This window comes from Dermacentor variabilis, chromosome 8 (genome assembly GCF_050947875.1).
Source record: "Dermacentor variabilis isolate Ectoservices chromosome 8, ASM5094787v1, whole genome shotgun sequence".
NCBI lineage: Eukaryota > Metazoa > Arthropoda > Arachnida > Ixodida > Ixodidae > Dermacentor > Dermacentor variabilis.
In genome coordinates, this window is record NC_134575.1 from 14,926,036 (window position 1) to 14,945,593 (window position 19,558).

At 41.4% G+C, this 19,558-nt stretch overlaps 1 long non-coding RNA gene across 1 annotated transcript; it reads right to left on the reverse strand.

The window, feature by feature from the left end:
• Positions 1–632: 632 nt before the first annotated feature.
• Positions 633–2,288, reverse strand: LOC142590899 (uncharacterized). The gene is made up of 2 exons (XR_012830256.1): positions 1,934–2,288; positions 633–986 (listed from the first exon to the last, which is right to left on the reverse strand). It is a non-coding gene; the product is annotated as an uncharacterized LOC142590899 (long non-coding RNA).
• Between the last annotated feature and the right edge of the window lie 17,270 nt (positions 2,289–19,558).

Sequence of the window (19,558 nt, forward strand, 5' to 3'; positions counted from 1 at the left end):
CGAACAAACAGGGACGAAGAAGAGGAGCAATACAAAGACAAGCGCTCGTCCTTGTGTTGCTCCTCTTCTTCGTCCCTGTTTGTTTGCACAGAAAAAGTTAAAGAAATGAATCTGTTAACTAGGCCGACTCGCAGTTATGCTTAACTATTCTTAATTTAGAAGAAAAGCAGACGTTATATTTTCTGAACCATATATAACATCGATTTTGCGAGTGGGACATCACGCTAATGATTAACTACACTCCATTATTGGTAAACAGAAAATACAGAATGCTTGCGGCGAAGACAAATTCCCTGTAGTTAGGCTGAATTTTGTTTAGCTAATTGTAATATTCTGCGTCAACTGCTGTAAGGCTTGTTTTACGCTCAAGAGACAGCCGAGCTGTAGCTGTTGCTGCACTCTAGGTTCAACAAACACTCCGCAGCAGCTAAAAAAATCGTCAGCCTCTTTTTCAGAATGCTTCTGCAGTCACATGACTACATCCCGTCGCTGCAGTCGCCGTATTAATACGTCACTGAATTATCCTGTTGCAGGTTTGGTGATTAGTGAGCTTTATCACGTGCTTATAATTATGCGTTATATTCACTTCGCTCTCACCAAACTTAAAGAACACTATGTGGTTTAACCAAAGCTTGCATGATAAAAAAGGACAGCAATTTTATTACATAACGGTTTACAACCATTGGGTACTTCTCCCAATATCTCAAAACCACCTTAGGCAAACTGTTCTGTGCCGAAGGCATTGGGATAAATAGCAGGATACGTTGTGAAAAATGGCCTCTCTGGTTTGTACGAAGGCCTGTAATTCGTGCACCGATCCTTGGTCACGCATTGTCCCCAATAATTCCTGCGATATCCCTTTTTGCAGAAACAACCAGAAATGCAGTCTCTGGTGCATCCAATCCTAAATTCTTTCTGTCCGCATTTCTTCTCAGCGCAGCTGCTGCTAACGCACTTTTTGTACTCCTCGTGTTTTCGCCAGCAGCCTGTATTGAAAAAAAAATGTATATTTCAGTACTCCACACTCCCAATGTTGTTTAGCAAAATAAAGACAAATAGATTTTCAGCTCTTTACTTCAAGAACAGTGTCAAACACACTAATTTGGTTACTTACTGGTGCATAAAGCCGGAGTTGATTACAATCATCTAGAAAAACACGCTGAACTTCAAGGAGACCGATAAGCAGCGTCACAAAAACAATACTGCGGAATGTTAAGAGCAGCTTGCTTTGTATCGCTGAGACCGGGTTCATGGTTTATTGTTTATTTATCTTTGTTGTTCATTGTTTAATCTGCGGCCAGCTGTCGTTACAGTGGCACGAAGCGTAAGTACGAAAGTTGGTACGAAAGTGAAAATTGCGAGGAAGACTACATTCACTGTAAAAAATTTTATTTCTCAATTATTGAGGAGCATCTAAATAAAAAAACACAGTAATAGGCAATTCCGTGATCATTTTCTATCTGTTACATATTTACTCTATACGTAGCTGGTCTATCTTTAGTTGAATATTTACATTACGTTGGTTATGTTTCATTAAAGTAATGTCTGTTTCACGTCATTTTAAGCACGTTATGCCTCGCATACATCCTGATTTCATGTGTTATGACTTACGTAATCTTCAAGATATTTCTTGTTCTTGCTGCAAAATGTACTGAACACGGGTCTACACCAGGTCCTATTGGCCCTACAACTTTATTGTGCACCATGTACGTAAGCTTTGAAGGGGGAAAAAAGAAAAAGAAAAGACAGAGAGAACTAACCAAGAGGTGCAATTTCGGTGTTTGCTATTACACACATACAACTTGTTCCTGAAACCACGTTTTGTTGGTTTCAAGGAAGAACAATTACAAGAAATGACAGAAGAAATGCTCTAAAATGTATAATAATAGTCTAACAAATTAGTAGTCAAGTAACGGAAAGTTCTTCAACATACGCCTCCGAGAGGGCCAAGGACTTGGCCAGGAATCTCCAGGCCAGGCTCCAGGCCACGCTCCAGGCCACACTTCAGGCCACGCTCCAGGCCAGGCTCCAGGCCACGCTTCAGGCCATGAAAGGCGGCGATCGTTCTCCGTGGCTTCTGAAGTTTCTGGTAAACTAGCGTTTGCCTGCATAAGCAGTGTGAACACGCAGAGGACCACAAAAAAACTAAAGGTCCTCATAATTGCCGTATAAAAATGATTTTTTTGCGGAAGGGCTAGGCTCTTATATACGAAATGTAAGCGACTGCCGACAATCAGCTGCAATTGTTCAACCCAGCTCAAACGTAGGCCAAATGACGCACAGGTAGATCTCGCCACTTGTAACATTTAGAATCAATATGTACGTATTGTGGAGACCGGTATAAGAGAAAAAAAAACGTTTAATATAGAAAGCAACAACAAAAAAAGAAAACTACGCACTGCTATGCACTTTACACGTTAACAATTGTCATTTTCAAGAAAAAAAAGATTTTGCTGATACAGCGAAAGCTTGTTTCGCAGTGTAAGTTTGGCGTGGTAAAAATGAAAAAGGCTGAGAAATACACATGGTCAACACCGGAGATTGCATATTTATTAGGTTCTCCACTCATGGCTATATTTGTAAAAAAATTCATCGCTACACAATGCCGCCACTTCTAGAACAGTACATTGCGTGCATGCAAGCAGAGCCATGCTACAACGTCACTCTATTGTGCTGTGCACACTCGAACAACTGCTTCGCGGTTCAAGCATCTAGCACCTCTGACTCTTCTGACCTTCTCCGACAGCTGCGAGCTTCCACCAATAACGATCTGCTATTCCCATGAAAAAAAAAGAGCAGCGGCCGTTCATTTACCTATTCGCACTTTGCCGTTGCTTAACCAAAGAATTCTATGTTTGGCCTGAAATACCTGACAGATAAAGGTAATGACTGCCTATGTGCGTCAGCACTATCGGAGTTATAGACACGCGCTAGAAAAAAGAAATAAAGTACGGCGTGTATAAAATAGCTAGGAATTTCCCAGAAACCAACAGCTTGCCGTTTTTATTATTTTGTGAGGAGTGCCACCCGTCCATTCTCTGCATTGCCTCATCACACTCATGATAGCGAAATTGGAGCTCCATCGTAAATTTTTTTTTGACCGCAGCACTACAGCAGATGGCAACATTCTGTGAAAGAGGCACACGGTAAGATTAGGGCTCCTTACAATAGAAGAAAATTTATTGTGACTTGCGGTTTCCCGTGTGATTGTGCTTGACGGCGTAGTCAAACCATTTTAAATATTATGCCAATAGACGTTCGATGGAGCCGAGCCAGTGCACTGAAAATCTTTCCCCGGACGAAGACCGTGGTGCCGGCATCATGCGATTGGTCCGCTTACACTGGCTTAGCTTGCGGTGGCTGGTCGAAAATCGCGGCGACATGCAACGGAAGCTTAACAATCTATTTATTTATTTGTAATTTATTAGTATACCCTCAAGACCCTGAGGGCGTTACAGAAAGGGCCGGTACAATGCAAATACAAAACAAAACAATAAAAGGAATTTACAGGAAAAAGCAACAACAGCTTGCAGCAACATTAGTAAGTGTTCAGTAACTGCAGACCTGAACAACGCTTGGTCCTGAGTGGCCGCGATGGAGGGGGGAAGGTGATTCCACTCTCTACTTGTCTTTGGAAGAAAATAATGTAAAAGGAGATTAGTGCGGCATAAAGGGACGGCTACTTTATTTGGGTGGTCAACACGTGATGATAAGTAAGAAGGTTCTGAGATGAGTTCCTGTCGAAGTAATGGTTATGAAAGCAAATTTAATGAAAAAGCAAGAGGCGGGAAGTCGTTCTTCTCTTTACCAGGTCTGGAAGGTTAAGAGTGGATTCTATCAAGGTGACATTGGGGGGCAGTACGAGCAAAATTATTGAGTATAATTCGGGCTGAACGGTTCTGGACAGATTCTTTGCTGTCGATTAGCGAAGAATGATGGTAGATTAGAATTACAATGATGGTAAAACGGATCCTCAGCAAAGAAGAGTTGGAAGAACGGGGTCGTAAATGTACCGAAAGTTCTCGAAAACGTTACACGGACGCGCAGAAAGTTTCATATTAGGCAAATAGACCCATGCTTTCCGGCAGGTGCGAGTAGCCAGTGCCTGAGAGATCGGCGGCAGCCATCTTTTATTCTTTTCGGAACGGGGCAGCCCGCGGGTATTCAGAAGGAAATTCAGTTTTGTTCGGCATATTAATGCATCTTTAACGCGTACGCGTCACTTTGACGCGGGAAGTTTTCGCAGTTTTGTGACGTAGCTTGACAGGCAGGTGAAGTGGGTGCAGCCCGAAAATTTTTGAACAATAGCCGAGGGTAAGCGCGAAAAGGCGTCGAATCTGAAATAACTATTTTTCTTTTGTTCGGTCAAATCATGCATAAGCAGTGTGTACACACCATATCAGATGGGGCGCTATAGCGGTTTTCGTGACGTCGCGTGACAGACAGATGAAGTGGGGGTGGTCCAAAAAAGTTTTACACCAATCGCGGAGAGCTGATTGCAGAATTGGAATAGAGATGTTTGGAACAGTTTTACGTTATAGCGTCCCTTGTTCTGGAATCTGGCCATTTTCCAACAACTATGAAGAAAGCAAGGATGTCAGTTATTTTCGAAGGTGGTAGCCGAGATGACCTAGGGAACTATAGGCCTATTTTCACTTCACCTGCGTTTTCTAAGGGTTAAGAAAAGGTTATTTGTGCTCGTATTAACGATTTCTTTGCGAAGAATGACATTCTTTCTGGTTGTCAACATGAATTCCGCCTGGGCAGGTCAACCGAAACGGCTTTGTTACTTCAAAAGCATCCATTAATTAATCATTTTGATGTGGAAAAACTAACGTTGGTTATTTTTTTACTATAGGATATCAGTTGATTGTGTAACTAATCAAATTTCAATAAGTAAACTATAAGAATGTGGTATCCGTGGCGTGGCAAGTCAGTTGTTCGAATCTTATCGATCTGGGCAGATGCCGTGTGTTGCGCTAGAAAAATACTGCTCTTCGTATAAGGAAATTAAACCAGGGGTGCACCAGGGTAGCGTTTTGGGCCCGATTTTGTTTAATATTTATGTAAACTATATTGCTGAAATAGTAAGTGATGCATCTATTGTACTATACACTGACAATACGAGTATGTTTGCTTTTGACCATGATCTTGATGATCTGTTACAGAGATCTCGCAGTAATCTTTGGAATTAGTCGGGTTGGTTTCGCAATAAGACTCTAACAATTAATAGCTTCAAGTGAAAGGCCATATTATTCAAGGCAAGGGGCGGGCAGCTTTATATATATCAAGAATTATTCTTGGATGGTGCGCCCATTGAAGCTTTGACCAAATACAAAGTATTGGGCGTTACGCTTTAAGAAGATATGAACTATACCTATCACGTTGGGCTAGTTATGAAATCATAGTTACCTGCCGCGGGTGTGTTACCCCGTTGCCGTCATTTCTTCCAGAGAAAGTGAAGTTGCAGATGTATTATGCCTTGTTTAGATCCTTTCTTTTTTTCTTTCTTTATTGGTTTATCACATATACATGTGTTGGGAGGCGAAGGGAAAAGCCATTCAAGGATGGCTTGAGGGAGTCCTTCGCCCCCACGCTGGCAAGGACAACAGCCGAGGCACACACGTCCTGTTCACATGGTCGTACACATTTACAAAACCATCATATTAAGCATAACATTGCCATAAAGCTTGACAAAACCATAAATTTAAACACATTAGTTACTAATGTGTTTAATGTGTTTAAGTTACGAAGATCACATATGAATTATTGTGTGCTTGTATGGGCTACCACCACAAAGCGTAATCTTCATGCACTTGTTCAATTTCAGAAATGAGCACTTCGACATGTAGCGAATGTACCTTATTTCTATACTGCTGCGCAATTTTTCGATAAATATAACATAATACGAGCAACTGTAATATTTGTGAATACCCGCTACTGTATTCTTCTTGCTTCGGCACCGGAAATCGTAGAACCTTTTTAAAAGATACACACGGCTTGAACGCGACAAAAGTGACGTGCATACCCGCAGCGAAGACAGGTAGCTTACTCACGCGCTAAAAGACTCCGCATCTACACTGCTAATTAAATTTGGGAAAGTAAATGTTATTGTAAGCACCTTGACTGGAAAACAAATTAGAGCGTATTGTTTGTAAACTGTACTGAATACACAATAAAGAGAAATGTAATATATATTTCTCATTATTTATTGTATGTAATATCCGTTCACGCTCAGCACATTCATAATCTAATGTATTATAACATTGTAAACCATAGATATGTTGTCTGTGGTGCTTATTCTTGAAATGTGATCTTTTGGGATGTATGATACAAAATGAGTCATAGCTTTGGTGCTCATTAATACTAACTGATGTTTTTGTAAATATTGTACAATTATATATATATATATATATATACAATACTTTATAATCTTTTCTAACAGTACCAAAGCACGGGACGTAACAACGGCAAATGACGTAGTTCTAATCTTCTTTGTGAATTTTCCGCGCCATCGAACTTCAGCGTTAAAGTTCTTTAACCTCGCTTTTACCAACATTGGCAGCATAATACGTAAGCGTGGTCAAGTTAGCAGCTGCATCGATGGCACGAATGGTGACATTGTCGTGCTAACCGAAACGTGCTTAAACCCAGATATTGCAGATCACGAGGTTTTCCCCACTAACCAAAACTTCATCCCATATCGCCATGGTAGGAGTGGTAGAGGGAGGAGGGGGTCCTCATTGCTGTAAAAAGAACATGGTTCTCTTCACTTATTTTCGATGACAATCACCTTGAGCTTTCACTTGTCTGCATGCACAGCACATCGTCGAAATTGGTCTATAGTATTTGCTATCGCCCCCCCCCCCCCCCGTAGGCAACCGTCCTTTTGTGATAACCTTTACAACAGCCTAACTAAAATATAAACGCAATTTCCCAACGCACAGTTCCACCTTTCCGGTGACTTTAATTATCCTGGCATCAGTTGGACCTTGCTCTCAGTACCGAATAGTGTCTAGCGAAGAGCAATGGTTCCTCGACCTAGTACAAGACTTCAACCTGTAGCAAGTCGTAACACATCCTACTAGACGCAAAAATACACTGCACCTTTTATTAACATCCAATCTTCATTATATTACCTGAATAAACACATTGCTGACTACAAGAGAGGAAACTTTGGCGCTATGAACTACGAACTAGCAATTTTTCTCGACAGTTTTTAGCACTCGTGTTTGACTCGAACCATAAGTACTCACTGGGAGTTATTCAAGAACGCGCTTTTCAACTTAAAATTGAAATACATTCCAATAATAATTTTTAAATCCGATTACAAGAAACCCTGGTTTTCCAAGCGCCTCAAATCTCTCTTGAACAGGAAAAAGCGTCTATATAGAATGACATCATGCAATAACAATCTACAAACCCGGAAAAGTATCGGCTAAGTGTTACCACCTATCTCAATGAATTAAAGGACGCATAAGACAAGTGTTACTCATCCGATCTTCTTTCCATGCTTCAATCAAACCCTAACAAATTCTGTCGTTTAATGCCCACTAAATCTGACATCAACACCATAGATCTTGTTAACGACGACGGTGAGCCAATTAAATGTGAACAGTGTGCTACTGCCCTCAATAATTATTTTTCATAAGTGTTTTGGAGCTTTAGAAGCTTTTCTTTTGACAGCGCCTCCAAGTCCCCTGTGAACAAAATACCTGAAATAACTATTACCGTTCAGGGCATACATAACGTAATTACTGGACTCAAACTATCTTCATCTGCTGGGTGCGATCAAATTAACCAAAAGCTTCTTAAAAGTACTATTTCACCATGAAACAAAATCTTGAACTTTACATTTAAGTAATCATTAAACTCAGCTTAAGTCTGCGACTACTGGAGAAACACGGAAACAATCCATATTTTCAAAACAGGTGACCGCACTAAGGTTAGTACTTACCACCCGATTTCCCTGACAAGCATTTCATCGGAATTACTGGAACACATAATAGCGTCCAGGTTAATGACTCACCTAGAATCAATTAATTTCTTTTGCTCCAACCAGCATGGCTTTAGAAAGTTTTTATCGTGTGAAAGTCAACTCGCCGAGTTCACTCATGACGTTTTACATTAAATGGACCTTCACAAACAAGTAGACGCCGTATTTTTAGACCTGGAAGGCGTTTGATCGTGTAATTCATTCTATATTGTTTCGTAAACCGCGGAAGCTGATCTCATTGATCGAGCGCTTTCTCAATGGACGCAAGCAATTCGCTTGAGCTAATAACAATCGCTCGCCACCAACCGACGTCACTTCAGGAGAACCCAACGGCGCTGGGTTATCCCCTGTGTTATTTTTGATATATATTAACGACCTACCGGCTAACATTACTACAAAATTACGGCTATTTGCTGTCGACTGTATCATTTATAATTCAAAAAACTGTTATGAAGACTCCTTGCAATTACGACTTGACTTGCATATCATTGACGACTGGTGCAAAAAATCGCATATGTCACTAAATATCTCATAGTGCAAATCAGTGTCATTTACTCGCAAGCACACTGTCTTTACCAACACCTACACGATAAATAATGTCTCTATGGAAGCCACATCAGCATACAAATACCTCTGAGTACATATTAAATCATCGCTATGATGGAAAAGCCACATAGAAATTATTTGTTCTAATGCATCACGAACGTTGGGCTATTTACGCCGTAATCTGGACACTTCATCACAAAAGATTAAAAAACTGGCATACCTATCGTTCGGTCGTCCAAAACAAGAATATGCATCGTCCATTTGGCATCCCTCACAAACGTGTTTAACCGCACATTTGCAATCGATTCAGAACCGGTCCGTTCGCTCCATCACCGTAAATTACTCGTCTTACGTAAATGTTTCCTCACTCAAGCAATCAGTTGGTCTGTCACCGCTCGCATCACGCCACGTCATATCTCGCCTTCGCCTGCTCCACTCTTTCTTCTATAACCCGAAATGACACCACGTGCTACTAAAACAACAGCATAAAGCGTCTTCTCGACTCAGCCATACCAATGTAATAGCACGTGTAAACGGCCGCGCGGCATATATGAACTAATATTTTTTTCCCTAGTGCAATAGTGCTGTGGAATTCCCTCCCAGAACACATGTGGCACACACCGACCGCGAAGAATTCCGCGAAAAACTACGAATGCACTACGGAGCCTCAGACGACTACTGTTCCTTACACTAACACATATTATTAAATATCGGCCTGCTCTGATTTTTTTCTGCTGTTTACCTTTATATTTTCAATCTATTATCAAGTTTATTTTTTGCTTCACTGACTGTATTTCTGCTGTATCTTTTGCAATTTTGTTCAAATCATTGAAGTTCACGCGTTTTTATGCCCCCCCCCCCCTTATACCTTCGGGCCTTTAAGGAGACATAAATGAAATAAATGAAAATATATAATTATCTCAAAAGGTGAATGTTTCTTTACATTTCAATTGTATATCCTAATAGATGAGTGAGAAGAAAGGAGGTTAACCGAGGGACCCGTATAGATGAGTGTTTCATATGTTGTACGTTTGCAGATAGGTGACTTACTGCTGACATGTGAGGGCCTTTAGGCACATTCAAGCTGTATGTCGCAGCTTTTCGCCTGGAGGACCCGCAACGAAGTTTATTCGAAATACAAAACATTTCTGATTCTGATGTCACGGAAATACCAATAGGAGTAGAGCGTTGAGAAAAACCACCAACGAATATAGGAAAATTGTTCAAAAAGCAGCCCATTCGTCTAACTAAAACTTGCTATCCGCAGCAAATGAGTTAACTTTCGGTCGTGCTCCAATACTCCAATACTACAGTGGGCAGCAGGAAAGCACACGTACCTAATGACGTTCCAGAACGTGTATACACTATTTGAATAATTGTTTAGGTATCTTTATATATATTACCCTTCGTGCTCATTTGTGAAATAATATTTGCATCGCAGTCAACAAGACTATTCAAAACGGTCACCCGCTTACAATTAGGTCCGTTCATTTTCCCAGACAGGAACACTAGAAACGTTACCAATGTAAACTTTACTTTGCCAATAGATGGGAATACCTACGGACAACTATTATTACAGCGCAACGGAGTGAAAGTATGAAATGTGGTACCACTGGAAGTAAAAATGGCGAAGAACTTTGCATTGACCGTAAGAAGATTTTACTTCTCAAAGACTTCTCAAATCTGAAACGAGGTGATAGGCGTAGTTTTGATAATTTCTATCTGTTGCACGTTTACTATTTTTATACATGCCAGTTCTGTTCTTTATTTGTATATTCCCGTTAAGATGGCTTTGTTTTATTAAAGTAACGTCTTTGTTTCCCGTCTCCTTAAACACGTTGTGACTTGCCTTCCATCTTGATTTAATTTGCTATAACTTACAAAATCTTGAATTCTTTTTCTTTTTGCTGCAATATGTACATGAATACGGGTCTACAGTAGCTCCAAATATTGACCCAGCAACTTTATTGCCCGCTATGTATGTACGCTTTGAACGAAAGAAAAGGAAAAGAAAGAGAGACATCTCAAGACACGTTATTTGAGTCTTTGCTATTACAGAGAGAAGTTGATCCTGAAACCACGTTTTCGTTTGCTTCAAACAACAACAATTACAAAAAAATAACACAGGCAATGCTGTGATCTTGCCGCCAACTATTCGATATGTTAGCATTTTTGTTGGTATCCTACTTTTTTCTGTCGTATGTTCGCAATCAATCAATCAATCAATCAATCAATCAATCAATCAATCAATCAATCAATCAATCTTTATTTCGCATTGATTCATTCACAAAAAATGAACACGGGGACAAGAACTCAAAGATGCTTTTTTGCAGCTTGAAAAGTTTCTTACAGGTATTCATGACAACGGGGACATTACGAAATAAAGTTTGTACACTTTATTGTGTACAATGTACAAATGTATAAGTGAAAATGTGGAAGGCGAAATGTAGCGTCAGTGATGCAAAGCAGTGTGTTAGTAAGTACAAATGACATATATGAATATACGATATAAAACAGATATACATAGTTATTTTCGATTGCGGAAAAATTTATCATATAACATTCTCGTAACATACGAAACCATAGATAGCAAATAAAGGTGTGCATAAATGTCTTGGAGTCACATCCTATATAGGAAAATCTCATCAAAACGTAAGACCACATAATTAAAGCAGGTAAGTAGTGACTTCCCCTAGCCAAAGGAAAGTTTAAAAATAATTACTCAGCTTTAACTATGAAGTCTCGTATTGTTTTCCTAGTAATGCCAGTTATCTCGACGCCTTTTTCATGAGGTTCCTTTAATAAGGATGGGACGCGATTGCATAAACGATTTGATCCATAAATAGTACGGGAGAGTGGTAGCGGCCATGTCTTTCTTGCCCTAATATTATAGGATATATCTGTTGGTTCTGTTAGGTTGCACAACCCCAAGAACGCTTCATTGTTATGCTCAAAGTACCTCTGGTATTTAGGGCAACGTTAACTTCATGTAGACTTGCTAGACAAATGATATTAAACTTCGAAAATAGTTCAGATGTATGTGCGTTGAATGGCGCGTTTGCGATATGGCGAACTGCCTTTTTTAAGCAGTAATAGTTTACTATATTTTGCTTTGATGTGGTACCTCGCACAAGTGGCAATACATTAAATAGGACGAGAATAGTCCATTATAAAGGATCAGCTTACCTTTAGATGGTATCGTCTCACGGAGTCTACAAAGCATGGCGAAAGCTTTGGCAAATGGGAGTTCCACATGTTCATTACACATTAATTTTTGATTAAATATAACACCCAAAGTTTCGACGTTAGGAACAACTTCAATTACTTCGGAGCCATCTTGCAACAGTATGTCTTCATTTGGATGTACTTAATTTGAGAGCGTTGACCTTGCTCCATTCGGCCAATTGTTTCAGTGTGACATTTGCCAACAACGTGAGATCGCCGATAATACGAGACTGAAAAAAGAGGCTGGCGTCGTCCGCACAAATTATGAAGTTCCCGTCATTAGAAATGTTGACAATATCGTTTACACATATATTAAACAATACTGGCCCTAGTATACTTCCTTGGGGAACGCCCTCTGTAATTTCCTGGAGACGTGAGTCTTCTGATGAAATTTAAACGAGTTGTTTTCTGTGGAGAGAAGGCGGGGAATGCGGGAGATGGCAATTCAAGACGATGAGCAAAACGTGAACAAGGTGAATGCAGGAGCCAACGTTTCGACAAGTGGACTTGTCTTCTTCAAGGCGACATATGCTTTTCTCGCCACAGTATATATAGGTGGGGTTCTTCTAAAGGGGAGGGGTGTGAGGCGGGAGTGCGTGGAAACGAGGGAAAGTGTGTTAGCGTGTCGAATTAGTAAAGGAACGCTGTGTACAAGGTCAAAGCCAGGACCCCCCCTCCCCTCACCCCAGTCTGTCAACTCACGCGCGTTAGCCGGCGTGTCAAGGGTGTCTGACACGCCAGCTGACAAAAAAAAAGAAGAAAAAGAAGGGAAGAAAAAGGAAAAGGGGGGGGGGATACGCCAAGAAATCAAACTAAGTGTTGTTGCCTATAGCTTGAGGTTTAGCATAGCGAATAGATTCTAAAGCTCCCTTTGAAACGTTTATGCCTATTGGTTGCAATGTCTTGAACTTATGGATAAGGTATGATTCTCTGTATTTTCTTTCTCGTTCAGAACAGAAATTTCAGGACACGCCGGCTAACGCTCGTGGGTTGACAGACTGGGGTGGGGGAGGGGGGGTCCTGGCTTTGACCTTGTACACAGCGTTCCTTTACTAATTCGACACGCTAACACACTTTCCCTCGTTTCCACGCACTCCCACCTCACACCCCCTCCCCTTTAGAAGAATTACGAAGGAACAGCGCCAACGAAGACGATCACAAGTGGGGAGAACGACACAGGACACGCGCCAGAAGACCCACCTATATATAGACCGTTTTTTCGTAGGCGCCGCCATATTGTGAACGCAGTGGCGCCGTCTATGAGCAGCGCCATACTGGCTTGGGTGAAAGCGGTTTTTTGCATGGCAGGCATACGCTCGGCGGTAGGTTTTGGCGTTTGTTTTCGCGGTCGTGCGGTCTGTTTAGTATGAAACGCGTATTCCACGCGGTAAACGGTTCTGTGAGACGTGCTGAAGTGGTTTAAGGCGTCATGGCCGGAATTTCCGCTGGCGTTGAGGTGGACGGAACACGCAGCGCGATGTGTGCGCGCATATTTGAGCCTGCAATCAGCCTCGGAGATCAACTGTGTATTTATGAATGTTCCAATGACTAATGTGAACTTATTGCAGTATTATCCTCTATTTCTAAACTGCGGTTTAGGAGCCACGAAACATACGCGACGATCGTAACAGCGTGGGTACTGTTCTGCTACGATAGGAGCTGTGATGTTATACTTTGACAAGCGTTCGAACTGTTCACTGCAGGTTACATTGCGTGACTACTTCGTTCGATGGATGAGGTTTCCGCCACTGAATAAAATAGTTTTGGCAAGTAATAGCAGCATACCTTACAGTCTGAATTAAGCTTGTCTAGCAAAGGGACTGTTTACGAACTGCGCGAGCGTCCTCAGCAGTGGTAGGTGCTGGATTACAGATATCTTTGTTCTATATAGCGTATGGTCCAAGCATACGGCATCAGCGGTTATATATTTATAAACGTTGTGCGGCGTGACTATGCGAGGTCGTACTGCGGCGTTAGCCCGTTTTCTCTTGCTTTTTCGAGAAAGAGGATGATAAGCGATTTTTTTTTCGGTTGTGTTCGTTCCGTTCTCTACAACGCACTCGCACGTCTTACACAAATTTTGTTCTCAAAAATAGGCATCGTATTCCTTTTATGTGATCCCTCTCATATATTATGGCTGTATACAGGCCAAAAAGGCAAGGCCGAAGCGCACAGCTTACATATGTATCGTGCTGGTTCACCAACCACAGTGACTGCTGTGTTGAGCAGCGCCATCGGCCTCATGCAGGGAGTCCAGCGTAGACACATGGTAATTTGAAACCTACTAGACTTGAAATGCGCGAGAACGATGCCGGTGCATCACAAATATTTGATTGCGCCTGCCGCTTAGATGTTTCGTGGTTGCCTTAGGTTGGCCGTGCACGAGCACGCGCTCTTATGTTTATGCTTTGCTCCCTACGCCAAGCGATCAGATATTGAGCAGATTTACCATTTCATGCTGCTAATACAGAGACACCGGGTTTCTTTGTTGAATTAAAACCGATTTAAGTAAAATAGTTCACAACACATACACACACCGCGACTGATAATGTGCGTATACATCGCGGCTGATAAAGCGCGTCACATTTTTGCGCCCCCAAGAGATATTTCTGCCTACTGTAGTTACCGATGCACCGAAAGGCTTCCCTGAAGACCTTATATCAACAGACATGGCGTAAATTTCACAAAGTACCATCTAAAACATCTCGAAATCGTTCCGCAGCACGCGACAGCAATACTTTCAAGCAGCGCCGCGCCGGATCGCCCAAGCCAGAGAGGAGGAAAGGCTCTCCGGGTGCCCTATCCTCCTCGCCCGATGAAAAGGTCTATACTGTGGCGAGGAAAGCATATGTCGCCTTGAAGAAGACAAGTCCACTTGTCGAAACGTTGGCTCCTGCATTCACCTTGTTCACGTTTTGCTCATCGTCTTGTTTTCTGTGGGTAAGATAAGATTGTAGGAGTTTGGGAGAAATGCCCGAAAACCCATAATGCTCTACTTTAGTAAGCAAAGTCTGATGATTTAGCCTATCAAATGCTTTAGAGTAGTCCACCAACATTCCTAGCATTAGTTCCTTATTTTTGAAACCATTTAAAATGAACTCTTTTTATAGCATATAGCATATACGGCCATTGTATCAAATTAACAAGGGAAGGTGCAAGATGCTCTCACTATTTTTACCAAGGACCCTATGGTGGCGGAACAAGCGGCAATTGCTCTAGCCATCAGGAGTAATAAGTGGGCCTGCATTTACAGTGGTTCGAAATCCAATATAAAGTGTTTTGATAAAAGCTACGTAGCTGGAGTTGCAGCTAAACGTTTTGAAAACATTGGGATTATGAGAACTGAAATCCGGTGGTTGCCTGCGCATATGGGGAAAGTGGACGAGACTCGGGTAAACCTCAATGAGGTTGCTCATGACTTGGCACGAGGACTTGCTAACCGTGACAGTCACAACCGAGCCGTTCACCAGCAAGCCAGGGAATCTAGAGATCATTTAATAACATACAATGACTTTACCAAACATTACTATCTAGGACGCAGAAAATTCCCATTACCACATTCAAAACTGAACAGGGCTCAGGCAGTCTCACTGCGCGTATTGCAAACGGGTAAATATGCCACACCCTACACCATTAATAAAATATATCTATATATATAATAAGATATATACAATATTAAGATGGACTGCAACGATTCTAATGGCTTCATTGGAATCAGACATATGTTGGCGGGGTGTCCCGCGACTCTCCTCAACCTCGTTGAAGAATGGACACAGTGGGAGAACTGGATTCAAAGCCCATTGTTTCAGGACCAACTAAGGGCCGTCCAGAGGGCCCATGATGTCGCTGAAAGGCTTGGCCTGACACCCACCTTGGCTTAAGCGGCCCACCTTGGCTTAAGAAGTCGAGCCTCCGGACCTCATTACAATAAAAGTTTTCACACACACACACACGATTCAAGCAGAGAGCCTCAAGCACATTTAGTTTCTACTTAGCTTACGTTCATGTTAATTCATACTGCTACATGTCTTACACTTCGTGTGATATTCTAATATGTTGCTACGCATTCGTTGATTCGCCCTTATTGCGAAGCTGTGATATTTTTTTTTGTTCATTTACTCGGTCAGCGCAGCGCCTTGAAATTAATGTTGCCCCACAGAGGAGTTGAAAGCTAGATTATGAGGTTTTACGTGCCAAAACAGCTTTCTGATTACGAGGCACTGCGTAGTGCCTGGGAGACTCCGGAAATTTCGACCACCTGGGGTTTTTTAATGTGCATATAAATCTAAGTACGCGGGTGTTTTCCCATTTCGTCCCCATCGAAATGCGGCCACCGTAGCCGGGATTCGATCCCACGACCTCATGTTCAGGAGGCCGACACCATAGCCACTAAGCAACCACGGCGGGTGGTAGTTGAAAGCTTGGCGGAGACTTCTCTGATGACGCTTGTGTATCACCCGTGTGGGTTTTCAGTAGGGTTGCCATAGAGTCGAAATGTCCGAGACTGCCGAGCCTACCTTTGCAAGGTGTTTGTGCCTTTAGGGTGTCAGAAATAAACAAACAAAATAAAATAAAATCACTGCTACGTCTTCATGTTATCACTGCTATTTCTGCAGATGACACATATTGCAGAAAATCGCAGCAGATTTGCTAACATTAGAGTTAACTGGGGACTGTAGGTGAGTGGCCATTCTTGTAGTTGTAGAAGGATTCAGGGTGGAAAAAAATCGCCGACTTCTACAGATATTTATTCTTGTGTTTTTGTAGCCCTCTTTTCAGACTGTGTCCTAATGTGTGCGTAATTTTGGCTTCCTTTCCTGTAATTTAGTCGAAATTTTCTTCAGGGTTTTCTTGAATGACTTCTTCCCTGCGTTAAAAGCACAGTTGTTACTTGCGATCTGTATTGAAAGACACAATCTAAACAAATATACAACTTAGAAACAAATCACGTATGGAAAACACTAGGCGCATCAGCTAGTGAATGCACCCGATGCCTGCTACGACTGGCAAAGCGTTTTTTACACCGTCAGTAATGAAAACATCTTATTATTATTATAGTATTTGTTGCTTGTTTGTCTGTAAACGTATTACCCTATGATGAATACCGGTCTAGCGAAAAAGTATACGGGAGCAACAACGTGGGTACCGACAGCTTTTGATAAGCAATGTACCTGAAGATGAAACGCAGCTAATGCAGCCGTTACCTAATATATTCTACGTTACTCTATGGTGGAGAGCGTTGGCAGCGACAAAGTCTTTTACCCGTTGTCCCTTTTCGATTCTCCTTGGACGAGTACACTCGTGTTAAAGAGGGGGTACTTTGGGCAAGTTGGTCCGACATGTTTAAAGAGGAAGAGAACCACGACTTCAAACAGGACGCAAGAAGAAAGGGTGGACAAGGCTAGCGGTATTATCACTCGTTTTGTGCACTCCTTCGTCTTAATTTTCGTAAGCTTAATTAAGCTTAATGTCTTAAGCTTAATTTTCTTTCTCTCGCTCTCTGTAAAGTTCAAGTGCACGCCAAAAGAGCGGTACATAACCATTCCCGCATCTACACAGTGACCCACGTCACCGTGAAAGAGATTCGTCCAAGTGCGGCGCGTTGTACACATTATATTTTCACTGTGTCGTCATCATCTTTCTCGCACACAGTTGACCTAATTTCTATAGCACTGCAACAACCTCCAAGCAGGTAGGGTGCGTTGGGAACAGCCAGAGGAGTAACTTTGTAATAATTTCAGAGACAGAGAAATCGTTGAAGTGCACGCATTCTTTATTCTTCTATTTTTGTGCCCCTGGCGCGCAACGGCGGCGCACGCAAGTAGTGCACAGTTTTCCACAATCACGCACAAGTTTCCTGACACGGTTGCGGTGTTTATTTGTGTCCCTCCCTGCAATAAAAAAAGCGATTTGTCCCGAGATTTGCAATTAAGTCCCGTCTGGAGTCGTGGCTCTTTTCCTCTCTAAGATTACACTTATGTAAGAGAAAAATTTCGGAGACTCATTGCGGTTGGCCGAAGAGTCAGACAACGTCACTACCAGCTTTGCTATTAGCCTCAATGAAGCAGTAATCTGTAAAAGGTAATTTACAGAAAATTAAGGCAAAACTCTATTGAATCAAAGTAATTTGTTCGTCTAGAGAAAATGTGTTTTGTTTACATGTGTAAATGAATTGAATAAGTAACAGTAAAATCTGGTAGACTTCTGAATAAATAAACAAGGTGGCATCAAAATAAATGTTGTGGATAGCAGGCTATATGCTGATGAAAAACAGATGCTTTCGTCCTTCGCGACATTTTTTTAAATGTCGCAGTCTTTTTTTTAATCAAGTTATATATTTGTATTTTCATTGAATTAAGTTGTTTTCTTTCGGGCAGCCACTGCCCTAGAACCTGGAACTAAAGGCATCAATCTGGCTGACATGGTACAGGGCACTTGTCGACATTCATGTGATACAGATCAATAGTAAAAGTAACATACAATATCATTCAGTAGAGATAGGCGCCGCATTGACGTAGCCCTACATAACAGGTCATTTTTGCTGAGGTATGCCACACAGAGGCAAAGTTACATAAGTGTGAGCAATAGAACAAGTAACACCCGAGAACGTTTCTAAGCTTGTATACATAACGGCAAGTACGTTTCCACAAATTTTTATACACTTGGGCTTTCTTTACATAATGGGCTAAGTGAAAAATGTATGGTAACTTGGCCAGAAACACTGCGCTGGCATACTTTGACAGCTGTGATTCATACTGCGATCTAATACGTCTAATCTAATCTAATCGTTAAAAGTTACGGTGTAAGGGCGAAGTTGTTTATGAATAGCCAATGCAGAATTAAGTTGTAAAATATTGAGTATTGGTAGTACCTTAGCTCTAATGAAATAAGGCAAAATGTGATCAGTTTTGTGTAGCCCATAAATGATTCTATTTCCACGTTTCTGCAGCCTGTGTAATGTATGAACGTTACACGGTGAAGTAGAACATCTATGCAAGGAGGCAATATGCAAACTGGACTGTATCAGAGAATAGTAAAACGCAATATGAAGCCGGAGGACTAGGTAATCTTTATATTTGTACAAGAGACCTGAGGCAGTCATTATAAATAATTCATGTGTATTCATAAACACTGTGGTCTTTAAGGAACATACCTACTTTATTATTAATAGGCATGTTGTGACGTTACCAAAGTGGTCTTCCTTTACGGGGCCTAGTCTATGTCTCCCGAAGTCTGTGAGAAGCTGCAATTGAGATCCTCTGCGGTGCATGGCAAATAAATATCGCAGTATATGAACTGCCTATTTTTACCAAATCTTCTTACGTTTTAATTATTAGGCAACGCTAAACGTAGCGTCATAAATGTATCAAATCAATTGCTGTCCTAGTCCCGTGTTTCCAACTCTTCAGAGTTACTATAATGTGCAAGGCGCATCTCTAAACATACCTTGTGGGTTAAGGCAGGTTTGATTCAAAACCTACAGCTTCTTTGTTGGAGCCTGTCTGTTAAAAGCAATGAGATTGTTTGTTATTCGAATATTTGACGTGGTGAACTTTCCAGGAATGTAGGTCTCTTTATTTTGAAGTCGTCAGGCCATGCCCAAATATATAAGCACCTAATGTTTAGCAAAAAAAGATCCCTAAGTGATAACGGTGATATAAGCACATATTAGACGCAAGGACATATAATAGGTTATCATTAAAGGATAAGAAGACGGCAGTGTTGGAAAGAAAGCATACGAGTGTAGCTGGTCTACGTGTCACGCGGTATTCAGGTAAATTGTATAGAACG